Here is a 6,498-nt window from a genome sequence, read left to right as displayed (position 1 = left end):
AAAATTATCTAAGCTTTTCAGGAAAAACAATTGAGGTCATTTAAACTTTTAGAACTCCAAATATAGGCGCAACATAAAATAGTGTTAGGACTGTAGGACAAATTCGGACTTCTTCGTTGTTACTACAATTTGAACTTGAAAATGGCCTTTTTAAACCTTCGGCTCTCATGAAAGTTGTAGGATATGTCTTATCTTTCCATCTATATAAAGTAGACTTAAATCCGAGATCTACAGCTCCAGATATGACTCAATTACCGAACAGTGTTCTAGTTTGGACTGCACCAGCATCTCTTTTCTAAATTTAGTCATCTCTTTATCCTTTCAATTTCAGTTCTTAAACTCATCAATCAATCTTTTCATTTATGTGATAGGCCTGTATTTAAAATGAATATTTACCATAAATTAAAGGTATCTTATATTATTAAATATGTTATTATAAAACATGTTTTAGTTAAAAAGTTATTGACACTTCAAGTGCAAAATGATAATATAAAACCTTGATAAAAATACACTTTTAAGTACTAATCAATCAACCCGATTACTCTTTGACATATAGTCTAACTAAGGTCAGCTTTCATTTTAAAATGATTTGAAAGGTGACTTGATCAAATCTGAGTTAACTTGATTGACCCGAACAAATTCAAGTGATGCTTGGTGTCTGGATCAACTTCAAGGATTCTTTCTTTAATTTTTATTGCATATAAGATTGCAATGACCCATTCTCTTTCCTAAAATGGAAAGGCTTTTTACTATGTTGAGGGGGATTTCTGATGTTAAAAAAAAAATATCACCTAGTATTATGATTACTAAAAACTCTAATTAGTCTATAGAGTTCTAAGGTTAGAGATTGGTTATATTAAAGGGAAAATGTTATCACCTTAAACCTACGATAAGTTATATTGACACTCTTATCTTTTATTCATAATAGTTTGTCATACATAATCTATTAGTTATCTATCTATATGGGTGATTGTGGATCTACTATTATGAATTAAACTCTTTATAGATGGTTTGTTTAAGCCTAACCCTTCTAAGATTTAATTCATTTGTGTCACTCCTAGTACTACTATTTTGATAATACTTGGTGAATTGACATGTCTATAGTTGGTGACTCATGATTATAACTTATGACTTATAGTCTATCAAGTCATGCTAATAAATAACCAATAGGCTTATGTTGGACTTATTGAACCCAACTCATATCCTAGGATAAGTTTATAGATAATACTTTATTAAGATTCATCTATCATATAGTATCTTAGATTTATTCGCATTTGCAATATTTGTTGAATAAAAATTGTATGCCTTGGTTTTATCCGAACAATGATCATTATGGGTTCATCTATTTAGGGGAACATTTAGTGATATGAAGGTCCTTTTTTAGATAATGTTTCTGACAATGACCTATTTGAGGTTCATTGTCTCGTTATATGCTTATTTAACAATCATTTATTTATCATTAGTCATATATATATGATTTTTTTTTTTTAAAATTATCATTAGTCATATATATATGATTTTTTTAAAAAAAAATCAATACTCCTATTATGTTTAGAGAATAGTAGGCATTTTTTATTATTTAAAAAAAAGATTACTTTAAAAACAAAAAAGTTTTTACTATTTTTAGTATTCAAGGTCATGTTCCATGCATGTTCATATAACATAAGAACTAAAAGTAACAAAAAAAACTTTGAAAACAAAGATGGGTTATTTTTTTTTAGAGCATGTTTGGAAACTTCATGCAAACCATGTTCTTTTAAATTAAAAAAAATATGTTAAAAATTATTTATTTATGTTTTCAGATCGTTTTGATGTATTGATATAAAAAATAATTTTTAAAAATAAAAAAAAAATTATTCTAATATATTTCTAAATAAAAAATATTTGAAACCAAATCACTATCATAATTTCAATCATGTCTCTAAAAGATTTTATACATTGGCCTATTGGCCTTTTAATATCGGTTGAAACCAAAGAGCCTTGCAAACTAGTTACCAAGCGCGAAATGCATGAGGGAGTAATTTGAACGTTTTTGTTTTTTGGTTGGAAAACCGAGAGGGACCCTTAAAAATACCTAAAACTTCGACAGTTTTAAAATCCACAAGAACAACAAAGTGTTGCGTAAAAATATGACCAAGAGCATGTCAAATATAATATGCAACTTATGGAGTATCTCAGCCAAAAATCAAGAAAAATGAAAGCAACAGGGAGAGTTTTAAAACAGCCAGTGAGGCCTTTGGGGTTCAAAACCAGACTAAAATCAAAGAAAAGTAGTATCCTTAAACCCGAAAATGCAATTTCTAGACAGCTTCAGAACTTGGCGAGCACAAGCGCATCAGGGGACAGTCAGAATCTCATCAGAAGTTCAACAACAGTACTAAATTTCAGCGGTCCAGATACTATAACAGTATAATGAAGAGAAATAACGGAGGATATTCTGACATTTTACCATTCTGAAATAGCCAGGCTTGTAATATCCAAGGCTCAAGCCTTTAACCAAGAAGTAGTTCTTCATCATAACCATTCTCACATAGGATCAGTCAAATATATTTTAGGTACCACATGAGCGAAACATGCCAGAGATGTTACTTATAGACCAAGTTACTTCGATAATGATAGAAGGAGCACCCACTGAAATATCTCAGTCACAATCACAAACTCGCGGTGAATACATACAATATCCACAGGTATGAATATATAACTAAGAGCATAGTATAAAAACATGCTCTAAAGCATAGTGACTATATTCATGAGTGAAAAGGGAATGGAAAAGAATAGTGAGGCATGCATCAAAGAGGAACGGGCTCACCAGCACAGTAACTACGTACATATTCATGGGCATGAGTAAAATTAAGAAAATGGAAAAAAGATAACAAAGAAGGAACTCACTTTTATAAAATAATCTACACCCCGCATTAACAAACGTTGATTTTTGTGTAGTAACACACTCTAAAGAAGAAACAATTTCTCTTTCGAACAAATTAATATTTTATTGATCTGACAGTGCGTGCATGCACTCCTCAATCAAGACCCCTATAATCTTATGGGACATGTCAATGGAACATTTGAGTTCAACCTGTTCTGTATTTGGTTAACTGGAGAGGACCAAATCTAAATAAGTGAATCATTTGTGGGGGAGCAGGTCAAATACGGTTAAATTCATGTCTGCCACTTTTTTCTTTTTTCTTTTTTTCTGTGGCTGGTAATCTGATGATGCCTCGCGTGTGCTTGCGTTCAGCGTGCAAGGGAACATGAACAAGCCAAAAGCTAGTCTCCCTGTCATTATGTTCACTCGGTGTTTTATTTTAATTTCAAGTATTTAATTTCCAATTATCTTGTTTATCAATTCAAACCAGGTTTTATATATATAATCTTAAGAATGCATCTTTCACGTGGATTTTGTGCATTCAAAAAGAATAAATTCTCTTGTATATTGATTTTAAAACTTGGAAGAAACGGAACAAAACTCTTTAATCACCATACTTAATTACCCCTCAGGATTAATTACCTCGTTTTCGTCCTTATTTCTTCTTCACTAACCCAGGTAAGGAGGCGCATGCATGAGCATAGGCTCAGACATTGCATGATTCATTGCCAAGAAAAGATACTACCATATGCAGCTGCTTCAAGTAGAGGGGACCCAACGAGCCCAGATTTGGTGAAGTATTTCATGGGGGAAGATAGATCATGTTCGTTATGGAGGTGGATTTCTTGCCTAGTAATTATGAGTGCTTATTTAGTGGTGACCTTGTGGGGTTTGTGTGCATGTTTTGCCCCATTCTTTGGTACTCATGTTGGAATATATTCAACCCTTTTCCAAGGGCCAATGCGCATAATAACCCATAATCCTCAAGTTGTACGCAAAATTGGCCCCCTCATAAGCTAGGCAGTGAAGACATGATCCTGAGATGTTAAAAGTTTATATTACACTGTAATTATATTTGATGGAGGTAAAACTTTTTAAACTTTAAATTAATTTACTACACTGTAATTATATTTGATGGAGGTAAAGCTTTTTAAACTTTAAATTTACATTGTTTTTCTATTATTTTATATTTAATTTTTATCAATTAAAATAAAATAATAAAATTCAAACTTGTATGGCCAAATGTGATTGAATGGTTCTAATCCAATTTTAATTTTCCATTTTATCTCAACTTTTCAGATAAATACATGTTCATATGGACATGGCCAATTTCGTTATCAACTTTCCCCGATCTTCCAGTTAACACTAATATTTGTATAATAATAGTAATAATAATAACAAAGTATGTTATCTCTCTTGATTTTCTATATTTGAATCTTTGGATCAAATATTTAAAAAAAAAAAAACAATTTCTAGATACATTATGTTGATGCAAGGAATTCTCAACTAAAGAAAAATTTTAATCTCAAATAGGATGCAACTAAGAATACCACAATAAAAAAAATAAAAAATTAAAAAAAATAGTTATATCAAGTAGGTGTATTGATGGTCCGGTTTAGTTCGGTTTAGACTTAAAAAAACAATCCAACCAAATTATATTATTTTTGTGAATTTTTAATAAAATCAGATCAAAAACCGGTTCAAAATAAACTGGTTCAATTCGGTTAAATTCAATTTAAAAAAAAATCAAGAAACCTAATCTTATTATTTAGACTCATTCGTTTAGCAAAGCAAAGAAGATCTATTTTGATTTCAATTCCTTAATTGAAACAGCTAGAAATACACAACATGAGAAACCATACTCTACGGTCTAGTCTAACTGATATTCCCAAACACTTCATCAAGATAAAGAAATAAAATAGCAAGGAGAGGAGTGAGGCCTCACTAAACTAATTCATATAGCGAATCTAAAAAATAACGATATCAACCTATTTTTACTTTATTGACTAAATCACTATTTTTTTAGTTTGTAGAAGCATTCGATGAGGAGGTAGATATTTTGCTTCCATCACAACTATTAACTAACTTAAATAATTTTTTTAAAAATATATTGACTCAAGTTCACTATATAGACAGAGAAAAGAGTGAAAAAGGAAGATTGAGAATTAATTGAGAGAAAGATTGAGAATTTTTCTGGAAAAATGGTGATTTTTTGTGAGAAATAGAAAGAAGAAGGTTATGTTAATGGTTAGGGTTAGTCTATTAGGTTATAATTTAACTATTTATACTTTAAAGATTTTTGTAATTTTTAACTTTTAGTGTGTTTGGTCCTGTTTCTAGTTCAAAATAAAACCAAACCTGTTAAAATTTATGATTTTGAAAATTGGTTTAATCTGTTTTTTATTTTGATTTAGTTTTTTCAATTAATTTTTCTTATATTTTATTGATTTTCTTGATTAATCGGTTATTTTAAACATCTCTTGATACACAAGTACAAACATATCTATATATTAAAGTGTGATAAATTAGACAATTTGAAAACTCTAAGTGCACAAGGTAAATAAATGCTTTAAAAAAATAAGTATTTAATATCGTTTTTTTTTTTAAATCTTGAATGAAATGAAATGAGTTTTTGTTTTTGTATAATAACATGTTTTTATAAATCAATAATTTATTTTTAATTTTTTAAATTATTTTAATAAATTGATATAAAAATTTTGAAAAATATTATCTTAATATATTTTTAATTAAAAAATTAAGTAAACGCAGTCAATTTCCAGGGAATAAAGATTCATATTAAATGATTACACATTGGACGTGTTGGAAGCTCTTCCAGGAAGATGTGGATGCCAGATAGCACGGAGTATGAACAGGGAGACTAATGGATGACTAATGCCACAGTTGATTCATTCAACTTCATTGTCACATGATCATATCAACGACGACCTGAAGTCAAGCGAGTAATTGCTGGGTAGATTCATGTCATATGCAAGAAAAACGACAGTCAGCACATGGCATAAACCTCTACAGGCATTTCACATATTCAAACTAAAAAAGATGAAAGATTTCCCCATCGCCAAAGGATTCCATTTTATTTGAGCTGTCGCCATCTCAATTCTTTAAATAAATAAAAAGGTGTTTTTAAAGATAGGATCAACGTCTGTAAAAAAGTATTTAAAGGGAAGGTAGCAATTATTATTGTTTTAATATATTTTTATTTTTAAATTAAAAATATTTGAAAAATATTAATTTAAAGTAAATAAAGATAAAAAATTTTAATTTTTTTAAAATACACCTAAAAATAAACATACTCCCTGCAAGATTAATAATTAAGTAAAACGTAAATGAGCTTAACTTGTTGGTAACCAATAATCTAGATATTATTTTAAATTTAAAGGGTGTTTAAAAATATAATTATAATATTTTTTAAATTATATTTTATTTAAAAATACATTAAAATAATTTTTTATTTAAAAATACATTAAAATAATTTTTCATTTAAAAAAACTTATTATCGATGTCGTCATATTAAAATCATCTAAAAATACGAAAAAAAATATTAATTTAAAATAAAAATATTAAATTTTTAAAAAATATTTTTTTTAAAAAAAAAAAAACAGCCCCAGCCAGCT

Source organism: Populus euphratica, unplaced genomic scaffold, assembly GCF_000495115.2.
Source record: "Populus euphratica unplaced genomic scaffold, PopEup_1.0 scaffold641.1, whole genome shotgun sequence".
Classification (NCBI taxonomy): Eukaryota; Viridiplantae; Streptophyta; class Magnoliopsida; order Malpighiales; family Salicaceae; genus Populus; species Populus euphratica.
Note: the sequence above shows the minus strand (reverse complement) of the source record.